We start from the raw sequence: 23,346 nt of genomic DNA on the forward strand, positions 1-23,346 counted from the left end.
ATTCTAAAATAAATAAAAATAAAAAATAAATAAAAATACACAAAAACCATCTCCTACAACCGTATATCCAAAACATCTTCCCCAGCAATACAGACAGCCCCAACACACCATATTCCTCAAACATCTCCACACATTTGATCATTTTATAGAACTCAAACTCAACCCTAAGGCGCGCAGAGACCATCCCATGAAACAGTAGTAAAGGGTCTGTTATCCCCCCACCTTTGACCCTGTTCCTCCTTGTTAGCCAAATAGCTAACTTTGCCTGAGCAAACAGAAAATTCAACAAAACACATTTTCTTTCTCCTTACTCGAATACCTGTATCCCATTATAAACATCCCAACAGCAAAAACCACCCCCAACCTGTCACACAGACATTCCAACAGAGACATTAATGGCATTAACCTGGTGCACACAGAAAACACATGAATTACAGTTTCTTTCATTTGACAGAAAGGACACCCCTGCCCAACCCCGGATCAACCCGTGCCAACCAGCTGTTAGTGGCCAGGGCTCCATGAAGAACCCTCCACTGGAGGTCCCTGACCTCTTTGGTACTGGGGGTTTGTAGAGCGCCCTCCATCTAAAACCCACCATACTCTCCGCCCCCACATACCCCCTGCCACTGATGTGCCTTCACTCCTGTTAGGCTTCTAATGCTCCTCACCTTAACGCAGAGGTTGTAGAGGGCTTTACCTCCCACCCCCCTCAAACTCCCCAGGCTCGGAGTGTTAAAATCTAACAAGTCCTCCAGACCCCCTTGCCAGTCTCCAGTCTCTGCCGTCACCTGCAGTGGCGGGAACATTGTGGCCCCTCCCTTTGGCCTCTCAAACACCCCCTTACCGGCTCAGACAGTGCCTCCTGAACCTCCTCCAGGAATCTCTCCAGCAGCCTAAGAGACGTTATTCCTGTTTGTTGCGCCAAGACCTCCGGGTTTCCACCCTCCTCTCCCAGCAGTCTCAGGTCACCCCAGCCTTTGTAAACCCTGCCATCAGTTGCCTCTGCAGGGTGGCCGACTGAACCGATCTCAAAGGGATGGCTGGGTTGTGGAAGATGGGCTCCTCCCCACCCACTGCCCAGGCTCCACACCCCCTTCTCGTGTGGGCCTTAGCAGCTGCCAGGCCTCAGCACCGCAGAGTAAAACTCTGAGAGACCTGCTGTACTCAGCCTCTCCAGCTTCATGAGGAACAGCTGCCGGTCCAACCCTAATCCGCCAGCTCTCTCAGCAGCGCGCATGCTGGTTCCTCCAGCCAACATCAGTGTGGTACAGCAGTCTCTGCACCGCCTTTAGTCTGAAAGCAGCCATCCTGCTCTCCAGTTCCACCAGGCCCTGTCCTCCTTCGTGGACGGTCATGTACAAAACTGCTGCCTTCAGCCAGTGATGTCCCGACCAAAAAAAAATCCACCAGCTTGCGTTGCAGGTCTGCAAGCAGACCGCGCGGGGGTTGAGGACAGCCAGTTTATGCCACAAGGAAGATGCCACCAGGTTGTTGATTATCAGCACCCTCCCTCTATATGACACTTGGGACAGGAGCCACCTCCACCTGGCCAGTCTTGACACCACTGCCTGTGTCAGCCCCTCCCAGTTCTTGCTGACCCACCTCTCCGAGCCCAGGTACACCCCCAACACTTTAAGCCCTTCACAACCCCACTGCAAACCCCTGGAAGCAGAGGAGGAGCCCTATCCCCCATGCCCCACATAACAGAGCTTTGCTCTTTCCCAGTTTACCTTAGCTGATGAAGCTCCCTCATACACCTTCAGACTGGTCTCTAGTTCCTGCATATCTTGCCCATCCCTGACCATCACAGAAACATCATCTGCATATGCTGAGACTGCAATTCCTGTCACCACATCCATGCCTGTCCAGCACACTCCCTCGCAGTCTCCTGCGTAGCAGTCCTAAAAAAGGCTCAATGGCTAGTGTGTACAGCTGCCCAGATAGAGGGCATCCTTGTCTAATGCCCCGTCTCACCCAGACTGGCCTACTGAGCCCCCTCCCACCTTAACCATACATGACGCCCCAGCATACAACAGCTTCACACAGGTCACAAAACTCTTCCCAAACCCAAACACAGACATCACATTAAACAGATACTCATGATCCACTCTATCAAAAGCCTTCTCTTGATCTAAAGAGACCAGTCCAAAGTTCACATTAGAACCTCTCGACAAGTCCAACATGTCCCTAATCAAGAACAAGTTGTCCGTGATTGAGCGTCCCGGTACACAATATGTCTGGTCCTTGTGTATTATAGAGTCCAGATGGGACTTCAGTCTGTTAGAGAGGACCTTGGCAAAAATCTTGTAGTCCGCACAGAGTAACGCCACAGGCCTCCAGTTCTTAAGTTCACACAAGTCCCCTTTTTTTGGGCAGGAGAGTCAGAGCCGCCCGACGGCAGCTCATCGGCAACTCTCCTACCCCTAGGCATTCTCGCAACACGCAAAAGAAATCCTGTCCAATTGTTCCCCAGAATTTTTGTAAAATTCCACTGGAAGTCCATCAACCCCGGGTGCACGACCGGGGACATCTGGTTACTGCCTCTGCCAGTTCATGTGACAACAGAGGAATGTCCATTTCATCCCTCTGTGCCCGAGAGAGCTTAGGGAGTCCTGCGAACAAGACCTGAGCACACATAGGATCACACATTTCTGCCCTATACAATTCAGTATAAAACTCCACAGTCCGCTCCCGCATCTCCCCACCACAGAGGTCACCCGCCCATCAGACAGCCGTAGACAATGCATACCCTTGGCTTCACTGCTCTGTCTTTCCAAACCAAAGAAGAAGGAGCTGGGAGCATCCATCTCCTTGAGCATGGAGAACCTAGCTCTTACAAGTGCTCCCTTTGCTTTAACCTGGAAAAAAACTGCCCAGGTCCCTACGTAATTCGGCTAAGTTAGCCTGGAGGCCTACATTGCCTTGCCCCACCATCTCTACCTCCATCTCACTAATACACCGCTCTAGTTCCCCCAACACTCTCCTTGCCTCTGAGGATGAGAGAGCTGTGTACTGTTGACAGAAAAGCCGAATTTGCACTTTCCCCACATCCCACCACTGACTCAGAGACTCATACTCCTCTCTTCGCTGCCCCCATCTTTCCCAAAAAAGTCTGGAAACCTGAGCAAAAAGTGGCATCTTGTAAGAGCTTTACATTGAACTTCCAATAAGATGCCTGCCGGGGCCTGGTGAAATAGACAGCCGAGCCATGGTTATGTGGTGATCCGAAAACCCCACTGGGAGAATGGTAGCACTCAGAAGCCTATTGCTCTGATTCCTGGACATGTAAAAACGATCAAGTCGAGCTGCACTCACCCTAGCCCCAAAAACCTTCACCCACGTATACTGTCTTGTGTTTGGATGTTTAGTTCTCCAAACATCCACTAGGTCAAACTGATTAAAGATGTCCTTAACACTCCCACTGACACTGAATGAGGCTCTTCCCCATTTCTGTCTTTTGTAAAATCCATTGTACAGTTCCAGTCACCTCCGATCACCAGCGTCTCCTCAGGCGCTACTTGTGAGTTCCTGTCTAAGACTCCCAAATAGAACCCCTCTTTCTCTCCCTGTGTTAGCGCATACACATTTATAAAGACAAAACACATGTTGTTAATTTCTGCTTTAACAACAAGCAACCTACCCCTACACACCTCCTTTGAGGAGCAAATTTTTACAGCCAGACCCGGTGCAAAAGGACTGCCACCCCTGCACTAAGATTTGTCCCATGGCTCAACACACTTGCCCTTTCCACCAGAGCCCCCAATCAACTTCATTCACCACATCACTATGCGTCTCCTGCAGAAACAACACCTGTACTTGTTTATGTTTTTTACATATTCACTCAACACACTCCTCTTTCCCGCATCTCTGGCGCCATTTATATTGAGCGAGCCTACCCGAAGAGTCTCCATAAGAAGTGGGAGAAAAGCCAGCAGAGAAATAGACCAATAGCAAAGCTCAAAAAGCCCCAGTGTCAGTAAGAAATTAAACATTTAAACAGTGTCTGAAGGTAAACCTTTACGCACTGTTGTGACCCACTTCCTCAACCTAAACCGTTTCTTGGGTGAGAGGACACCATGCCCTCATTTCTCATAGCATGTTGTACTGATCTTACAAACTTTCTAGGATCAGGAAAAAAGCCTCAAGATTAACTTTTTTTCCCCTTAGTCTCATTCAGGAACCTTGTCAGTTCTCTCAACGTGTACTTAGACCCTCTGGTTGACTGGCTGTCAGCTCCGGGCCAATTGAAGAGGAGTCTGAAAAAAATACCTCCTCATCCTCTTCCTCAGACTCACTTTCCTCCTCTTCTCTATCTCCCACCCTGACCACCTGCCCTTTCTCTCTGGTTAGGGCCTCACCCACAGCAACAGGCAACATTTCCATGGTGCCTTTGTCCACACCCTTTTTCTTTTTCCTCTTGACACCCTCCTCCTCCTCCCCTAATCTCTTACACTTCCCCACTATACTCTCCTCATCCACTAGAATAACCTGACTAGACGCAGTATCATCTGCACCACCCTCCATAGCATGACTAGGGCCAGCCTCAGCTACAACACCCTCCATAGCATGACTAGGGCCAGCCTCAGCTACAACACCCTCCATAGCATGACTAGGGCCAGCCTCAGCTATACCACCCTCCATAGCATGACTAGGGCCAGCCTCAGCTACAACACCCTCCATAGCATGACTAGGGCCAGCCTCAGCTATACCACCCTCCATAGCATGTCTAGGCCCAGCCTCAGCTACCCCACCATCTCTAGCCTGACTAGACCCAGCCTCAGCTACCCCACCATCTCTAGCCTGACTAGACCCAGCCTCATCTACACCACCATCTCTAGACTGACTAGGCCCAGCCTCTGCTGTCTGCATCTCCTTACCCCCTGCATTTTCACCTCGATTTCCCCCTTGCGCTCGTGCCCTCCCCTTGTCTATGGCCTTTATGTGGGCACGCAAAGCTCTTGTGCCCCAAATCCCCACATTCAAAACACCGTAGACTATCTGTGCTGGCAAAACCTGCATAGAGCCCTTCCCCATGCCTCACTTTAAAATGCACATTTAGCTGTTGCTCATTATTGTTCAGAAACATAAACACTTGCCTCCTGAATGAAACAACGTGTAACGGCATCTGCCTGAAAACCTGCTGACAGTACACGGAAACCGCTAGCAAACTTACCAAAACGACTCAGCTCTTTCCTAATTTGATCATCCGTAATAAACGGAGGCAAATTTGCCACTACAACTCTTGTTGAAGGGGTAGAGAGAGGTGAAATTGACACCAACACATCCTTACAAATATTCCGCTAGCAATTAGCCTACCGACCAAATTAGCTCTTTTCATGAACACAACCACCGCCTTGTTCATTCTAGAAGCAGAATGTATAAACTCAGCTCCTACCTGTTCACCGACCGCGAGCAGAACCTCCTCCACCTTAACTCCGTTCTCAGGAACACACCTGAAACCATGCTGAATCGACAGCGTCTCTTGCGCACTAGGCTGAGAAGCCATTGCGCACACTATACCTTGCAACCCCCGGAATGTTACTCTGTCCTCTTCCACCTAACTTTGAAAAAAGAAACTTTGGATACCGCTAAAAACAAATATTGCATTAACCCTCCACCATAGAAAATAACATGTAAAGAAAAGAATAGAATCAAGAAAGTTAGTTAGGATAGGCTTTCCACCAAACACTCAAACTCCAAAAACACCCAGCATGCACCGAGAGAGAGAGAGACAAAGAGAGAGAGAGAGATAGTGCTCCTCTCACCGTTCCTCAGCTCTTCCTCGCTCCGCTGATTGTACCAAAAGGAGACACCGTCTTCCAGCTGATGGTGAAACTCTGACTCATGTTGTTACTCATATGACCAGACAACGTGAAATAGTCCAAAGACACAAGCCGCTAATAACAACGCGAGTTTATGGATACACTTTGTAGCTTGAGTTGATAGGCAGAGGGTGTTTTATGTCGTGTTGACAGTGCTGAATGAAATCTTTACGATGAACTCACTCATCTCTTTGCTATATTCATTGACAGTCTCTCTACAGTCATGGTTTTGAAATCTCACACAGTAGTCGACAATCAACTTCGCTGTGGGCTCGTGGAAGCTGTTGACACAGTGATCTGAGCTACCTGTTTGGCCAGCGGTAGGCCTATAGGTGCACTTGATTTGCTCTCCAGGCCCACAGGGTAGGCAGAGTTGTACCTTCAGACACATGACATGGTTCATAATGGGAACAGTTGGACTACTCGGCGCGTAGGGCAGCTAAATCAAGTGCACCTACCACAAACATTTTGGAATGCAAGACTTTATTGGCGGGCTATTTACAGAGATGTTTGGCGATCGACTAGGAATGCCTTGGAGATCAACCAGTCGATCGCAGAAGAAAGGGTGGTGACCACTGTCCTATGGAGATAAATGTTTGCAGTCAGGTGCCCTCCTGAAAGCCATGGTTCTGCTGTTTGTCTCAGCCTACAGAGGAATGATGGTAAAAGTCTGTCAAATGGATGGTTCTATTCCATTTACCTGCTGTGGGAAAGGGAGTGTTCTAGTGTCTGGCTCTCTGTTTTATACCTGGAGAGAAGACTATTTATTAGTCGTAACAACAGTGTGTGGGTGCGTGCGTGCGTGCGTGCGTGCGTGCGTGCGCCTTAGTGCCTGCGAGAGCCTGAGGAGAAAAGGTAAGAAAGATGGAGAGAAGGAGAGAGACAAACAGTCAATAGTTATACATTGTCATAAAGATTTAGGTTGTGACAAAAACCTGGGCCCTGCAGCTGTTTCTCTGTGTCTGTGATTTGACTGTTCCCCGGGACACCATCATCACTCTCACTTTGCCGGGGGAATCAATCCTCTACCAAACCCTCTTCATTTAATACCACATTCATCACCATTAATTACACACAGGCTGGAAATAAGATGGTTTTATATTGGTTTAATATATTCATTTCAAATCTAGGATGTTATGAAACAGTTTAAGAGACAGTTAGATGAATGAAATAAAACAAAGAAAGATCCAAGACAGATGAAGTCTCATTCTGCTAGGGAGATAATCAGGTGTAATTCATTATTTTAACACTTACTTCAGAGTTATTGGAATGGTAAACAGACACCAGTATGCATGCAGATGAGAGGATTTGACTTCCCTACTGCTTCATAATGTGCCTTATCTGTTTGAGTGGATAGTGATGTTCAAGGCAGCAGAAAGAGATCTGGGACCAGGCTAGCCTTGAGTTACTCCTCTGTAAGGTCCACAGGTGGCCAACCCGGTGCAGCGCAGGGTGTCGCCTCCTTCCGTGGGCTCTTATTGGCTGTGGCAGGCCAGCAGGGGAAGTGGCTATTGCCTAAGACAGCAGAAACAGAGTGGGAATCTGATGCCATTTCCATCGCTTCACACAGGCCTGAGGAGTAGAAATGTTCACCTCTCTTTTTCTGCATCCCTCTCCCCCTATCTCTCTCTTCCAGTTGTCTTCATCCACTTCCTTCCTGCTTCGCCCACACGGTGCCGTGTCACTGTGATAGACTGCACTGGCTGCATCCAATTGGCACTTTTATCTCTTCTCTTAGAATGGAAGGCATAAATGTAGCGCCCGGTAATTAGTAAGAAGTTTGTTAGTATTTCATTAGAGAGGCATTCAGAACTATGAATCCTGGATGTGTCTCTGTTGCCGTAACCGCAGGCTATGAACACGTTCTCTCTGCCGCCTGTTAGGATATGAACCTGAACACACACACACACACACACACACACTGTGGAACAGGAAGCTTGGAGCCTCAGGGTGTTTGGTCTAAGTGGATAAATAATTTATCAGTGACCAGGGCTGGTCAGTAGACTGGACAGGACAGTAGCAGGATCAGGGTGGATGGATGGCATTAGAGATGAGCACACCAACTTCAACAAGCAGTTGACAAGCAGTAGATAGATAGACCGGTGTAATTGTGTAAGTGCAGGTTGCCATTTTAAACTGCTGACCACAACAGCTGACACCAACATGTCTTGTATGTTTGCATTGAGTGCTTCTGTGGTCTCTTGCCCTTTGATCATCTTTATATTTAGTGGGAATGGAATGGATTGATCCACCTATTTACCTTTCTTGATTTGGTTTAATGCTATATTTTGAATGGTGAACTGAAATGTGTTGCCTGTGGCTACACTGTCAGTGAATCTCTAATAGTTTAGTTTAGTTTCTTTATATCTGAACATATTCACGGTTTCAGAGGGAGACTGGCTTTTTAAAATGACAACAAACCCACATCTCAAATGATTTGATCTGATCATCTGACCAATATGACCTTCTGTGATTAAAGTTTAGACGTTAGGATACTTATTTACAGTGTGTGACTGACTGCCTGTGGAAATACTTGGCCAAGTTTCTAGCACAGAGTAAGACCAGTTATTTGCAAACAAAAACACTTGCGTAGTGCTTACGGTGTTGTTGAATCAAGTGCTACCGCTTTTGAGTCTTGAGTTCATTTTTATTTTCACAGCGACAGTGCACATTAATCAACGTTTCAGTAAAAGTGCCAGTTTTAGCCAACCGGCTAATTTTCAACCGCAGTCCCTGGGCAGGTTTTTAAAAACAATTACATTACAGACAATCAATGAGCAGTGAGCACACGCAGAGCAACATAGGACAAGCAAAACATAGCATGTAGACAGAGCAATATTTCACAAAAAGCAACAAGACAAAACCCATAAAAGCAACAAAGTGTTTCCACACTTCACAAGCTACATACAACATGGAAAGCAGCAATAGACAGCTAGGGATTATGTTAACTTTTTCTCTTAGTGGGGCAGTGCCGTTGGAGGTCTGTCTCCTGTGTTTAACCTTCACTCTCTTCTCTCCCTCCTCTCCAGAATGGCTCAGTAGCACCCAAGTCTCTCTCCTGTGTTTAACCTTCACTCTCCTCTCCCTCCTCTCGAGAATGGCTCAGTAGTACCCAAGTCTCTCTCTCCTGTATTTAACCTTCACTCTCCTCTCAATTCAATTCAAGGGCTTTATTGGTATGGGAAACATGTGTTAACATTGCCAAAGCAAGTGAGGTAGATAATATATAAAGTGAATATATAAAATGAAATAAACAATAAAAATTAACAGTAAACATTACACATACAGAAGTTTCAAAACAATAAAGACATTTCAAATGTCATATATATATATATATACAGTGTTTTAACAATGTACAAATGTTTACAGGACACAATATAAAATAAATACGCATAAATATGGGTTGTATTTACAATGGTGTTTGTTCTTCACTGGTTGCCCTTTTCTCGTGGCAACAGGTCACAAATCTTGCTGCTGTGATGGCACACTGTGGAATTTCACCCAGTAGATATGGGAGTTTATCAAAATTGGATTGGTTCTCTCCTGTGTTTAACCTTCACTCTCCTCTCTCCCTCCTCTCTAGAATGGCTCAGTAGTACCCAAGTCTCTCTCTCCTGTGTTTAACCTTCACTCTCCTCTGCTCTGCCTCTCTAGCATGGCTCAGTAGTACCCAAGTCTCTCTCTCCTGTGTTTAACCTTCACTCTCCTCTCTCCCTCCTCTCTAGAATGGCTCAGTAGTACCCAAGTCTCTCTCTCCTGTTTAACCTTCACTCTCCTCTGCTCTGCCTCTCTAGCATGGCTCAGTAGTACCCAAGTCTCTCTCTCCTGTGTTTAACCTTCACTCTCCTCTCTCCCTCCTCTCTAGCATGGCTCAGTAGCACCCAAGTCTCTCTCTCCTGTGTTTAACCTTCACTCTCCTCTCTCCCTCCTCTCTAGAATGGCTCAGTAGTACCCAAGTCTCTCTCTCCTGTTTAACCTTCACTCTCCTCTGCTCTGCCTCTCTAGCATGGCTCAGTAGTACCCAAGTCTCTCTCTCCTGTGTTTAACCTTCACTCTCCTCTCTCCCTCCTCTCTAGAATGGCTCAGTAGCACCCAAGTCTCTCTCTCCTGTTTAACCTTCACTCTCCTCTGCTCTGCTCTGCCTCTCTAGAATGGTTCAGTAGTACCCAAGTCTCTCTCTCCTGTTTAACCTTCACTCTCCTCTGCTCTGCCTCTCTAGCATGGCTCAGTAGTACCCAAGTCTCTCTCTCCTGTGTTTAATCTTCACTCTCCTCTCTCCCTCCTCTCTAGCATGGCTCAGTAGTACCCAAGTCTCTCTCTCCTGTGTTTAACCTTCACTCTCCTCTCTCCCTCCTCTCTAGAATGGCTCAGTAGTCTCTCTCCTGTGTTTAACCTTCTCTCTCCCTCCTGTGTTTAACCTAGCACCCACTCTCTCCTGTTTAACCTTCTCTCCCTGCTCTGCCTCTCTAGAATGGCTCAGTAGCACCCAAGTCTCTCTCTCCTGTTTAACCTTCACTCTCCTCTGCTCTGCCTCTCTAGGATGGCTCAGTAGCACCCAAGTCTCTCTCTCCTGTTTAATCTTCACTCTCCTCTCTCCCTCCTCTCTAGTATGGCTCAGTAGTACCCAAGTCTCTCTCTCCTGTGTTTAACCTTCACTCTCCTCTCTCCCTCCTCTCTAGAATGGCTCAGTAGTACCCAAGTCTCTCTCTCCTGTTTAACCTTCACTCTCCTCTCTCCCTCCTCTCTAGAATGGCTCAGTAGCACCCAAGTCTCTCTCTCCTGTGTTTAACCTTCACTCTCCTCTCTCCCTCCTCTCTAGGATGGCTCAGTAGCACCCAAGTCTCTCTCTCCTGTGTTTAACCTTCACTCTCCTCTCCCCCTCCTCTCTAGAATGGCTCAGTAGCACCCAAGTCTCTCTCTCTCCTGTGTTTAACCTTCGATCTCCTTTCTTCCTCCCCTTGAGGATGGCTCAGTAAAAAAAAAATCATAAGGGAATGAAATGCTATGTGGGCTAAAGCAAGAGGGATTGGTTCTTCGAAATATGGGCGAGGCTATGATCCGTAAATTGAAAGCAGACCTCTACCTGAAATCTACTTCACATCATTTAAATAATCCATCCAAATTTTGGCAAGATGTGAATGGTTTGGAGTGCGAAAAAGATACACAGCTTCCCAAACAATTGTTGGTAGACACACAGATTGTAACTGAGAGAACCCCCATTCGGAAAGACTTGAATCAGCATTTTTTTTTAGATGCAGGCAGTTTATTTGAAAAGGTCGAATTTATAATTGAGCCCCCTATGAATTTACCTGACACCCCTGTGCACTCCTTCATCAGGTTCTCCTTTTCGTCCTTCTCTGTTTCAGAAGTGTGTAAAGCCCTGGACAAAAATCCCCTGGCCCTGATGAACTAGGCCCCCGCTTCCTACACCTAGCTGCAGACATCATTGCTCCCCCTTAATATGTATTTTTAACCTCACGCTTGATGTTAAGGAAATCTCCAAGTTATGGAAATCTGCTTTTGTACTGCCTCTCCTGAAAGGTGTAGATCCTTTGCTACTTGACAACTGTCGACCCATATCAAAATTGTCTGTACTGTCAAAGATACTGGAGTCCTTAGTTAGTAGGCAGCTAAAGACCTACTTCCAAGAAAACATCTTCAAATGAATGCAATCAGGTTTTAGGTCTGGCCACAGCACTGTTTCAGCAACATTGAAGGTTTTAAATGACATCCACTGTGCCCTTGATAAGAAGTTACATTGTGTGTCTGTCTTTATTGATTTGTCGAAGGCTTTTGACACTGTGGACCATGATGTATTAGTGCAAAGGTTAAAATGTTGTGGAATTACTGGTCATGCTCTAGATTGGTTTATAAGTTACCTATCAAATCGTACACAATGTGTAATGGCGTTCAGGTGTTCCGCAAGGTTTTATTTTAGGCCCACTGTTGTTCATTTTGTATATCGACAACATTGGGGATCTTATTGAAACAGCGGATGTTCATTTTTATGCAGATGATACTGTTCTTTATTCAAGTGGGAGTAGTTTATCTTTAGCTTTTGAAAATGCCCAAAGAACATTTAAAGTCATACAAAAGAATCTGTATGATTTAAAGCTGATTCTAAATTCAGGTAAAACAAATGCCAGGCATGTTACTAATTATGTCATTGCTACATTGGCTGGGCATACTATAGAGCATGTTAAAGTGTACAAATATTTGGGTGTGTGGGTTGATGATAAGCTGAGCTTCACTGTGCATGTAGAGAACTTTTTATTTTATTTCTATTACCGGCATCAGGCTTGTTTTTCTTTTGAGGCTTTTAGATTTTAGTGATGTTATCTCACTGCCCTGAGAGCACTTCATTCAGTGTGTCATGCAGCCCTCAGGTTCATTACAAATCAGAAACGTTTAACACATCATTGTGTTGCGCTGTTGGCTGGTCGTCATTGACCTTGAGTAGGCTTTAACACTGGGATACACTGATTTATAAGGCCATATTAGGTAAAATTCCATTTTATCTCTGTTCTTTTTTAGTCAGGTCGGAAAATAAATATCAATTACTGTCCCATTCTCATTGGCTTCGAACAGTACCAAAAATTAGAACAGGTCATGGTAGAAATAGTTTTAGTTACAGTGGGGCAAAAAAGTATTTAGTCAGCCACCAATTGTGCAAGTTCTCCCACTTAAGAAGATGAGGCCTGTAATTTTCATCATAGGTACACTTCAACAATGACAGACAAAATGAGAAAGAAAATCCAGAAAATCACATTGTAGGATTTTTAATTTATTTATTTGCAAATTATGGTGGAAAATAAGTATTTGGTCACCTACAAACAAGCAAGATTTCTGGCTCTCACAGACCTGTAACTTCTTCTTTAAGAGGCTCCTCTGTCCTCCCCTCGTTACCTGTATTAATGGCACCTGTTTGAACTTGTTATCAGTATAAAAGACACCTGTCCACAACCTCAAACAGTCACACTCCAAACTCCACTATGGCCAAGATCAAAGAGCTGTCAAAGGACACCAGAAACAAAATTGGAGACCTGCACCAGACTGGGAAGACTGAATCTGCAATAGGTAAGCAGCTTGGTTTGAAGAAATCAACTGTGGGAGCAATTATTAGGAATTGGAAGACATACAAGACCACTGACAATCTCCCTCGATCTGGGGCCCCACGCAAGATCTCACCCCATGGGGTCAAAATGATCACAAGAATGGTGAGCAAAAATCCCAGAACCACACGGGGGGACCTAGTGAATGACCTGCAGAAAGCTGGGACCAAAGTAACAAACGCCTACCATCAGTAACAGACTACGCCGCCAGGGACTCAAATCCTGCAGTGCCAGACGTGTCCCCCTGCTTACCAGTACATGTCCAGGCCCGTCTGAAGTTTGCTAGATAGCATTTGGATGATCCAGAAGAAGATTGGGAGAATGTCAAATGGTCAGATGAAACCAAAATATAACTTTTTGGTTAAAACTCAACTCGTCGTGTTTGGAGGAATGCTGAGTTGCATCCAAAGAACACCATACCTACTGTGAAGCATGGGGGTGGAAACATCATGCTTTGGGGCTGTTTTTCTGCAAAGGGACCAGAACGACTGAATGAATGGGGTCATGTATCGTGAGATTTTGAGTGAAAACCTCCTTCCATCAGCAAGGGCAATGAAGATGAAACGTGGCTGGTTCTTTCAGCATGACAATGATCCCAAACACACCGCCTGGGCAACGAAGGAGTGGCTTCGTAAGAAACATTTCAAGGTCCTGGAGTGGCCTAGCCAGTCTCCAGATCTCAACCCCATAGAAAATCTTTGGAGGGAGTTGAAAGTCTGTGTTGCCCAGCAACAGCCTCAAAACATCACAGCTCTTGAGGAGATCTACATGTAGGAATGGGCCAAAATACCAGCAACAGTGTGTGAAAACCTTGTGAAGACTTACAGAAAACGTTTGACCTCTGTCATTGCCAACAAAGGGTATATAAATAACAAAGTATTGAGATATAATTTTGTTATTGACCAAATACTTATTTTCCACCATAATTTGCAAATAAATTCATTAAAAATCCTACAATGTGATTTTCTGGAATTTCTTTTCTCATTTTGTCTGTCATAGTTGAAGTGTACCTATGATGAAAGTTACAGTCCTCTCTCATCTTTTTAAGTAGGAGAAATTGCACAATTGGTGGCTGAATAAATACTTTTTTGCCCCACTGTACTTAGCACCGTAATCCTGGAATTCTCTCCTGAACATTTTAAAATGTGATGATCTAGTTTCGTTGGTGGAGTTTAAACACTTGATCGATGTATATATCATAGAAGAGTGTAATTCTTTTCAGGCCACCGTTTTTAGTCAAGACTTTTGTATTTTTAATGTAAAATGTTTTTGTTGTACTGTATGTGTGTTTATAGTTTTGTTTAATGTTGTGTTAGTGTATGTAAGTTGTTTTTTCTAAAACGTTGTTCCCCCTGCTGCTATTGAGCCAGTTCTCTCTTGGAAAATGTTATCTCAATGAGAAAAAACCTGTATAAATAAAGGTCAATTCAAGTTTTTCAAAGTTGCACCCAAGTCTGTCTCCAGTGTCTAACCTTTGCTCTTCTCTCTCCCTCCCCTCTAGGATGGCGATCCAGGTGGCTAAGTTCGACTTTCACACGTTGCCCCAGCCGGACCAGGAGGCCATTCGCTACACCAACCCCAAACTACTGGAGGAGGAGAGGCTTCACGCCCAGGCCTCCATGATCAGCAGCACCCTGGGCATCACCTGGAACATCATATCCTTTGATGTTGGATGTATACAGATCCTTATTAGAAGGCATCTGGATGCTACATCCGGAGGTCTTTTGGCTAGGTTGTGTGCCAGTTCTACTGCACTGACAGATGGGAGAAAGTATGGCAAAATGTTCATGCAGCCTTGGGCACTATATAGGGAATAGGGTGCCATTTGAGACACATCCTTTGTCAATATGCAGGCAGGGCACTCCATCAGAACCTCTTAGGTAATGAGGGGGCTATTACCAATACACAGACTGTGTTGTTTAGAATGGTCTATCAAGTTGTTACAGGGAGGAGGTGTACAATTAATAATTAATCGGAGTCCCTGTGCTGTTGAACTTGCCATCATATTTTCCATTTTAGTAATACATAAACACTGCTGTGATTGTGTGCATTTGTTTGATCTGCAAGCAATTTGGCAGCTGTGTGTGTGTGTGTGTGGGGGGGGGGTTCTTCTATCCTTGTGGGACCGATAATCCCTAAAAGTCCCCACAAGGATAGTAAGACAAGGACAATTATCCCTTGTGGGAACATTTCTCACGTCCCACTGAGGACAAAAGCTATTTTAAAGGGTTTAGGATTAATATTAGGGTTAGGAGTTAGGGTTATGGTTAGATTTAGGGTTGGGGAAAATTGGATTTTAAATGGAAATACGTTTTAGGTCCCCACGAGGATAGAAGAACATAATGTGTGTGTGTGTGTGTGTGTGTGTGGATGGGTACGTGCGTGCGTACAGAAGCGACTGCAGTAGATGATGTCACTAATGTTGTTTCTCAGAGGGTACTGTTAAATCAGAGCGCGGTGCATGTCAGAGCTCTACTCAGAACTGGGCTGTGTGATTATGTTATTGAGGCTGGAGAATGAAAGGCACTATATTTCCAACCAAGCACTTGTTCAAACAACGTATCATTTTTTTTTATTATCTGAAATTGTTAGATCAGAAAAACATTGAAACATTGCGGAAATAAATAGGTTTTAAGTATAGAAAACTAGGACTGTGAACAGAAGGGTTACAATCACGTAATATGATCTGGGTCACCCTTGGCTTGGCATTTATTCATAATAACATGCATTGTTAATATCCTACTTCTTATTTAAGAGAACTGTGCCGAAACACCTTATCCCGCTTCTTAGCAGACCATGCAACTTGGCCTAGCATTAATAGAGTATCTCTCATTCATTATGGAATTGTACTGTTTCAGTTCTACCGATAACGACAGTCTCCTAAATATAGTGTGGCTGAAGAGAAACAAACCAGCCAGAGGAAGAGGAGTAGGAACAGAAGGCCTGTTACTGTCATGAGTGTATCTTCAAGTTCTGGCCTTTGGAGTAGTCTACCTTCTTCTCAGACCCCCACCCCAATACACACCTAAGCCCCATTAACAACCCCAACTCCCCAACCATTCCTGTCCCTGTCCCTCTATCCGTCTACACGGCAAGGACACAAGCACAAGCACGCCAGGCCTGGAGACAGTTTGGTGGATGGATAGATGTCATAATGGAGTTGTAGTTTCCTCCAACCTGGTTCAATTTCACAGTGTTTGTGTGCCACATCTGCAGCTTTCAACACCATGCCTTGTAGGAGGCAGCTACATATCACCTCTCCTCACTACATATTTTAATTCTGAGGGGAGTGTGTCCATTCTAGTCATTCTAACTATGTGGTATTACTTTGTCTGTCTAGTCATTTTAACGCTATGGCGTTACTTTGTCTGTCTAGTCATTCTAACTCTATTAGGGCTGTCCACGACAACAACAAAAATATATTAGCCAACCGAAAGTCGTCTGTTCTTTCGACCAATTGATTGAAGTTTTAAAATGTGTATTTTTCAATAGACACACCCTATGTGTTTTAATAAAATCAACTATATATGCATTGGGCCTGTCTGATGCTTTAAGCTCACTGTTTGATGAAATAAGACACATGACTTAAAAGGGAGCCAAAGATCAAGATATAACCAAGAGAAGAAAAAATATAACCTGTCCTGACCATCCTCCTCCCGCTCCTACTGGCTTAGTTGCCGGTAATAGGCTACACGAGGAGTGAGTCGGCAAACTTTGTCACGTGGAATGCCAATCTTACCATTTCTACCGATCTGCGTGACAGTTATACAATCATTGTCATATTTTTTAAAATATCCAATTGGAAGTCTTGTCTCATCGCTGCAACTCTAGTACAGACTCGGGAGAGACAAAGGTTGAGAGCCATGCATCCTCAGAAACACGACCCTGCCAAGCCGTACTGCTTCTTGATACACTGCTCGCTTAACCCGGAAGCCAGCCGCAAAGACGGCCTACACCGACCAAAACCCGGACGACGCTGGGCCAATTGTGCACCGCCCTATGGGACTCCCAATCAAGGCCGGATGTGATACAGCCTGGATTCGAACCAGGGACTGTAGTGACGCCTCTTGCACTGAGACGCAGTGGCTTAGACTGCTGCTCCACTCGGTAGGCCTCGGTTAATCAAAAATATATCCAAATCTAAATTAAAATTATACAAACCTAAAAAGTAACTTATTTTGCCATTGCCTACTATGTAAATATAGCCTATAAAGCTAACAAATAGAAACATTGCAGCCTGAAGGTGGAAAATATCCTGATAAAAAAATATCCTATAAATCTAATTGGCTATGCATGGCGTGTCTGCAACGATCTTGAAACATTGTATGAACTATTAACTTGGGTCCAGCCTGAAGCAACATTGTATAAAATATTCCCTGCGCCAGTGAGCTACAGACACAGCTGTAGGCTATTTGCGCAAGGGATAAGAAGTAGTCAGGTAGGCCTATTTTATGACAGAGCATGACATTTTTCCCTTTCAAGCTGAGTGGTTATTTTCAAATACATTGAGGAATTATTGTCATTCTCAATGGATGTAAAAACCGACTTTGTTAGGTTGCTGTTTGAGGTGAAGAAAACATGACTTTGAGATGCTCAGCAGCTCAATAGTGCTTGTGTATTAAGCCAATCAGAAATACTATCAGATCCCCAAATGTGCACATTTATATGCCTACATTTGTGAGCAGGCCAGGTAGCCTATAGGCCTACTTCTATGTGTAATCAGGCCAAGTAGCCTATAGGCCTACTTCTATGTGTAATCAGGCCAGGTAGCCTATAGGCCTACTTCTATGTGTAATCAGGCCAGGTAGCCTATAGGCCTACTTCTATGTGTAATCAGGCCAAGTAGCCTATAGGCCTACTTCTATGTGTAATCAGGCCAGGTAGCCTATAGGCCTACTTCTATGTGTAATCAGGCCAGGTAGCCTATAGGCCTACTTCTATGTGTAATCAGGCCAGGTAGCCTATAGGCCTACTTCTATGTGTAATCAGGCCAGGTAGCCTAAAGGCCTACTTCTATGTGTAATCAGGTGCGCGTCCTTACTCATTGACAGGAGCGCTTCAAACAAAAGACAATTACTAAATTGCCAAAACTCATAAATGGAATAAAATAAACGTGTTTCTCACAAGTGTAGCATAGGTTGTGCACTCTGCAAACAACGTCTCCACTCCGACAAGGAGAACGGCAAAAGACTGGAAAAAATAGTAGATTGGAAATTATAGGAATTAACTGTAAATGTATCACTGAGATGGGCACGAATAAGACAGAATGTCTCATTCTAGTCATTTTAACTCTATGTGGTGTTACTTTGGCCATTCTAGTCATGTTAACACTATGTGGTGTTACTTTGGCCATTCTAGTCATGTTAACACTATGTGGTGTTACTTTGTCCATTCTAGTCATTCTAACTATGTGGTGTTACTTTGTCTATTCTAGTCATTCTAACTATGGGGTGTTACTTTGTGCATTCTAGTCATTCTAACTCTGTGTGGTGTTACTTTGTCCATTCTAGTCATTCTAACTCTATGTGGTGTTACTTTGTCCATTCTAATCATGTTAACACTATGTGGTGTTACATTGTCCATTCTAGTCATTCTAACTATGTGGTTTTACAGCAGCAGTATTATTCCAGTCATTATTCACACTGTCAGCTGTGTGGTGGACCAGAGGAGCAGGTTTTCTTTATCATAACATATTATCAACGCAATGTCTTTATGACAGCTCTGTTTATCTGAGTACTCAGCATTAGCAGCATTAGCTCCCTAGCCAGCCCTACGATGTCACCAAGGAAAGGTTCAACGGTTATAACCTCAATTATAATATTGTTGTTCTTCTCTGATAAATGCGTGTTACTGAGTGTTCAGGAACAGAAGGACTCGACAGGCAGAGCTAAATGTGGGTTCTTAGCCAACCAATCAGATTGGAGTGACAGGTTGACTTGCCGTGTTGCAGTTTTGCTCCCAGAAACCATGCTAGGCTAGAAGACATGGAAGCGTGGGCGGTTTTGAGACATGACTTGGCTGAGGAGCGGACTGCTCTGTAGGCTTTATACACAATGTGTTTTCTCTCTGAGATGTGAGAAGTTTTTAGATAATCCCAGTTCTTGTTATGAGACCAATTACACAATAATGACAATTATTTCCATTATTCCCTCCACTAATGGTTGAGAAGATGCATCTTTATGACTCGTTGGGTTGTTAAGGCAGTTTTACTTTTCAGGGTTCTCATTGCATCACCCTGAATGAGATTTGCGAATGGATATTATGTTTCTTAATCACAACATTCCGATATGACACTGGGGAATAAGGTTAGAGGAAAAGAGGAAAAAGACCGTCTCAGTGACCTTTGACCCAAAGACTGTTATAGTAGCACTTCCTGTATTTCTACTGTATGTAGCCTGGTCTGGTATTGTCTAACACCAAGCCTAGGGCAGTCTACACAGAGAGCTTCTTTTCCACATATAGAACAGAACATGAACTGTACAGTAATGGCCAGCCAGCCAACCGTGAATCTCTGTCCTCCTCGAGCCCTCAGCTCTCCTAACAGAGTCACTAGGCAACCAGGGAGTCACAGGCTTATCTATCAACCACTGGGCTGCAGCCAATTTAAAGCTACACTGGAGAATCATACTTCATAAATCCTCTCTTTTTCTCTATTTTTTCTCTCTCTCCATCGCTCTCACTCTCTCACTCTCTCTTCACATATTTCTCAGGTGTATATTTGCCACTTTGTTAGTTTGTTATCAAATCACATTTTATCTGTCACGTGCTTCATAAACAACAGGTGTAGAGATCAGTGAAATGCTTACTTATGGGCCCTTCCTGACAATGCGGAGAGAAAAATAATAATTGAAGGAATAAATAAATACACAATGTATATAGACTTTATTTTTTTTCTATTGTGTTATTGACTGGACGCTTGTTTATTCCATGTGTAACTCTGTGTTGTTGTTTGTGTCGTACTGCTTTGCTTTATCTTGGCCAGGTCGCAGTTGTAAATGGGAACTTGTTCTCAACTAGTCTACCTGGTTAAATAAAGGGGATTCTTTTTTATTTTTTTAATGAGTAACGATAACTTGGCTATAGTTTCAAGTTGTACCAGTACCGATGTGCAAGGGTACGAGGTAATTGAGGTATCTACAGTTGAAGTCAGAAGTTTACATACACTGAGGTTGGAGCCATTAGAGCTCATTTTTCAACCACCCCACAAATGTCTTGTTAACAAACTATAGTTTTGGCAAGTGGGTTAAGACATCTACTTTGTGCATGACACAAGTCATTTTTCCAACAATTGTTTACAGACCAGATTATTTCACTTGTGGTTCACTGTATCACAATTCCAGTGGGTCAGAAGTTTACATACACTAAGATTACTGTGCCTTTAAACAGCTTGGAAAATTCCAGAAAATTATGTCATGGCTTTAGAAGCTTCTGACAGGCTAATTTACATAATTTGGGTCAATTGGAGGTGTACCTGTGGATGTATTTCAAGGCCTACCTTCAAACTCTGTGCCTCTTTGCTTGACATCATGGGAAAATCAAAAGAAATCAGCCAAGAATAAAGAATAACAATTGGACACCTCCACAAGTCTGATTCATCCTTGGGAGCAATTTCCAAACGCCTGAAGGTACCACGTTCATCTGTACAAACAATAGTACGCAATTATGAACACCATGTGGCCACGCAGCCGTCATTTCGCTCAGGAAGGAGACATCTCCTAGAGATGAACGTTATTGGTGCGAAAAGAGCGAATCAATCCCAGAACAACAGCAAAGGACCTTGTGAAGATGCTGGAGGAAACAGGTATAAAAGTATCTATATCCACAGTAAAACGAGTCCCATATCAATATAACCTGAAAAGCCGCTCAGCAAGGAAGAAGCCACTGCTCCAAAATGGCCATAAATAAGCCAGACTACAGGTTGCAACTGCACATGGGGACAAAGATGGTACTTTTTGGAGAAATGTCCTCTGGTCTGTTGAATGACAAATAGAACTGTTTGGCCATAATGACCATCGTTATGTTTGGGGGAAAAAGTGGGAGGCTTGGAAGCCGAATAACACCATCCCAACCATGAAGCACGGGGGTGGCAGCATCATGTTGGGGGTGCTTTGCTGCAGGAGGGACTGGTGCACTTCACAAAATAGATGGCATCATGAGGTAGGAACATTATGGGGATGTATTGAAGCAACATCTCAAGACATCAGTCAGGAAGTTAAAGCTTGGTCGCAAATGGGTCTTCCAAATGGACAATAACATCAAGCATACTTCCAAAGTTGTGGCAAATTGGCTTAAGGACGACAAAGGCAAAATATTGGAGTGGCCATCACAAAGCCCTGACCTCAATCCCATAGAACATTTGTGGGCAGAACAGAAAAAGCATGTGCGAGCAAGGAGGCCTACAAACCTGACTCAGTTACACCAGCTCTGTCAGGAGGAATGAGCCAAAATTCACCCAACTTATTGTGGGAAGCTTGTGGAAGGCTACCCAAAACGTTTGACCCAAGTTAAAGAATTTAAAGGCAATGCTACCATATACTAATTGAGTGTATGTAAACTTCTGACCCACTGGGAATGTGCTGAAAGAAAGAAAAGCTGAAATAAATCATTCTCTCTACTATTATTCTGACATTTCACATTCTTAAAATGAAGTGGTGATCCTAACTGACCTAAGACAGGGAATTTTTACCAGGATTAAATGTCAGGAACTACGGCTACGGTGTATGTAAACATCCAACTTCAGCTGTACATATAGGTAGGGATAAAGTGACTATGCAACAGGATAGATAATAAACAGTAACAGCAGCGGATGTGATGAGTCAAAAGAGTGCAAAACGGGTCAGTGTAGATATTGGTGAACTATTTAACTACCTATTTAGCCGTCTTATGGCTTGGGGGTAGAAGCTGTTCAGGCTCCTGTCTGTTCCAGATTTGGTGCATTGGTACCGCTTGCGCTGAGTGTGGCTGCAGTCTCGTTTTGTCACGAAAGAAACTTGCCCTTGACTCATATCCAGTTAAAGGGAGAGAAAATGCCACTGTACTATTTTACCTTAGTTTTAAGATTAATACTTGTGAATCCTTTCTCTCTATTAATTGCAAATGTCATCAGAGACACTGAGGCCCCAGCCCCCTTCAGACCAGTGTGTAGTCCTTAACCCTAGCTCACCCTTCTGTGTGTCACTAGGGAGAGGCCAGTGTGTAGTCCTTAACCCTAGCTCACCCTTCTGTGTGTCTCCACGGAGAGGCCAGTGTGTTGTCCTTAACCCTAGCTCACCCTTTTGTGTGTCGCCAGGGAGAGGCCAGTGTGTTGTCCTTAACCCTAGCTCACCCTTCTGTGTGTCGCCAGGGAGAGGCCAGTGTGTTGTCCTTAACCCTAGCTCACCCTTCTGTGTGTCGCCAGGGAGAGGCCAGTGTGTAGTCCTTAACCCTAGCTCACCCTTCTGTGTGTCGCCAGGGAGAGGCCAGTGTGTAGTCCTTAACCCTAGCTCACCCTTCTGTGTGTCGCCAGGGAGAGGCCAGTGTGTAGTCCTTAACCCTAGCTCACCCTTCTGTGTGTCGCCAGGGAGAGGCCAGTGTGTAGTCCTTAACCCTAGCTCACCCTTCTGTGTGTCGCCAGGGAGAGGCCAGTGTGTAGTCCTTAACCCTAGCTCACCCTTCTGTGTGTCGCCAGGGAGAGGCCAGTGTGTTGTCCTTAACCCTAGCTCACCCTTCTATGTGTCGCCAGGGAGAGGCCAGTGTGTTGTCCTTAACCCTAGCTCACCCTTCTATGTGTCTCCAGGGAGAGGCCAGTGTGTTGTCCTTAACCCTAGCTCACCCTTCTGTGTGTCGCCAGGGAGAGGCCAGTGTGTAGTCCTTAACCCTAGCTCACCCTTCTGTGTGTCGCCAGGGAGAGGCCAGTGTGTTGTCCTTAACCCTAGCTCACCCTTCTGTGTGTCGCCAGGGAGAGGCCAGTGTGTAGTCCTTAACCCTAGCTCACCCTTCTGTGTGTCTCCAGGGAGAGGCCAGTGTGTTGTCCTTAACCCTAGCTCACCCTTCTATGTGTCTCCAGGGAGAGGCCAGTGTGTTGTCCTTAACCCTAGCTCACCCTTCTGTGTGTCTCCAGGGGAGCCAGTCCTTAACCCTAGCCACCCTTCTGTGTGTCGCCAGGGAGAGGCCAGTGTTGTCCTTAACCCTAGCTCACCCTTCTGTGTGTCTCCAGGAGAGGCCAGTGTGTAGTCCTTAACCCTAGCTCACCCTTCTGTGTGTCTAGGCCTCCTTAACCCACCCTTCTGTGTGTCTCCAGGGAGAGGCCAGTGTGTAGTCCTTAACCCTAGCTCACCCTTCTGTGTGTCTCCAGGGAGAGGCCAGTGTGTAGTCCTTAACCCTAGCTCACCCTTCTGTGTGTCGCCAGGGAGAGGCCAGTGTGTAGTCCTTAA

The 23,346-nt window shown here is 44.9% G+C and overlaps 1 pseudogene; it reads left to right on the forward strand.

Annotated features, from left to right (window-relative positions):
- The window catches only part of LOC118377046 (trafficking protein particle complex subunit 9-like), a 459,082-nt pseudogene that overhangs the window by 353,010 nt on the left and 82,726 nt on the right, over window positions 1-23,346 (forward strand).

Source organism: Oncorhynchus keta, chromosome 19, assembly GCF_023373465.1.
Source record: "Oncorhynchus keta strain PuntledgeMale-10-30-2019 chromosome 19, Oket_V2, whole genome shotgun sequence".
Taxonomy (NCBI): domain Eukaryota; kingdom Metazoa; phylum Chordata; class Actinopteri; order Salmoniformes; family Salmonidae; genus Oncorhynchus; species Oncorhynchus keta.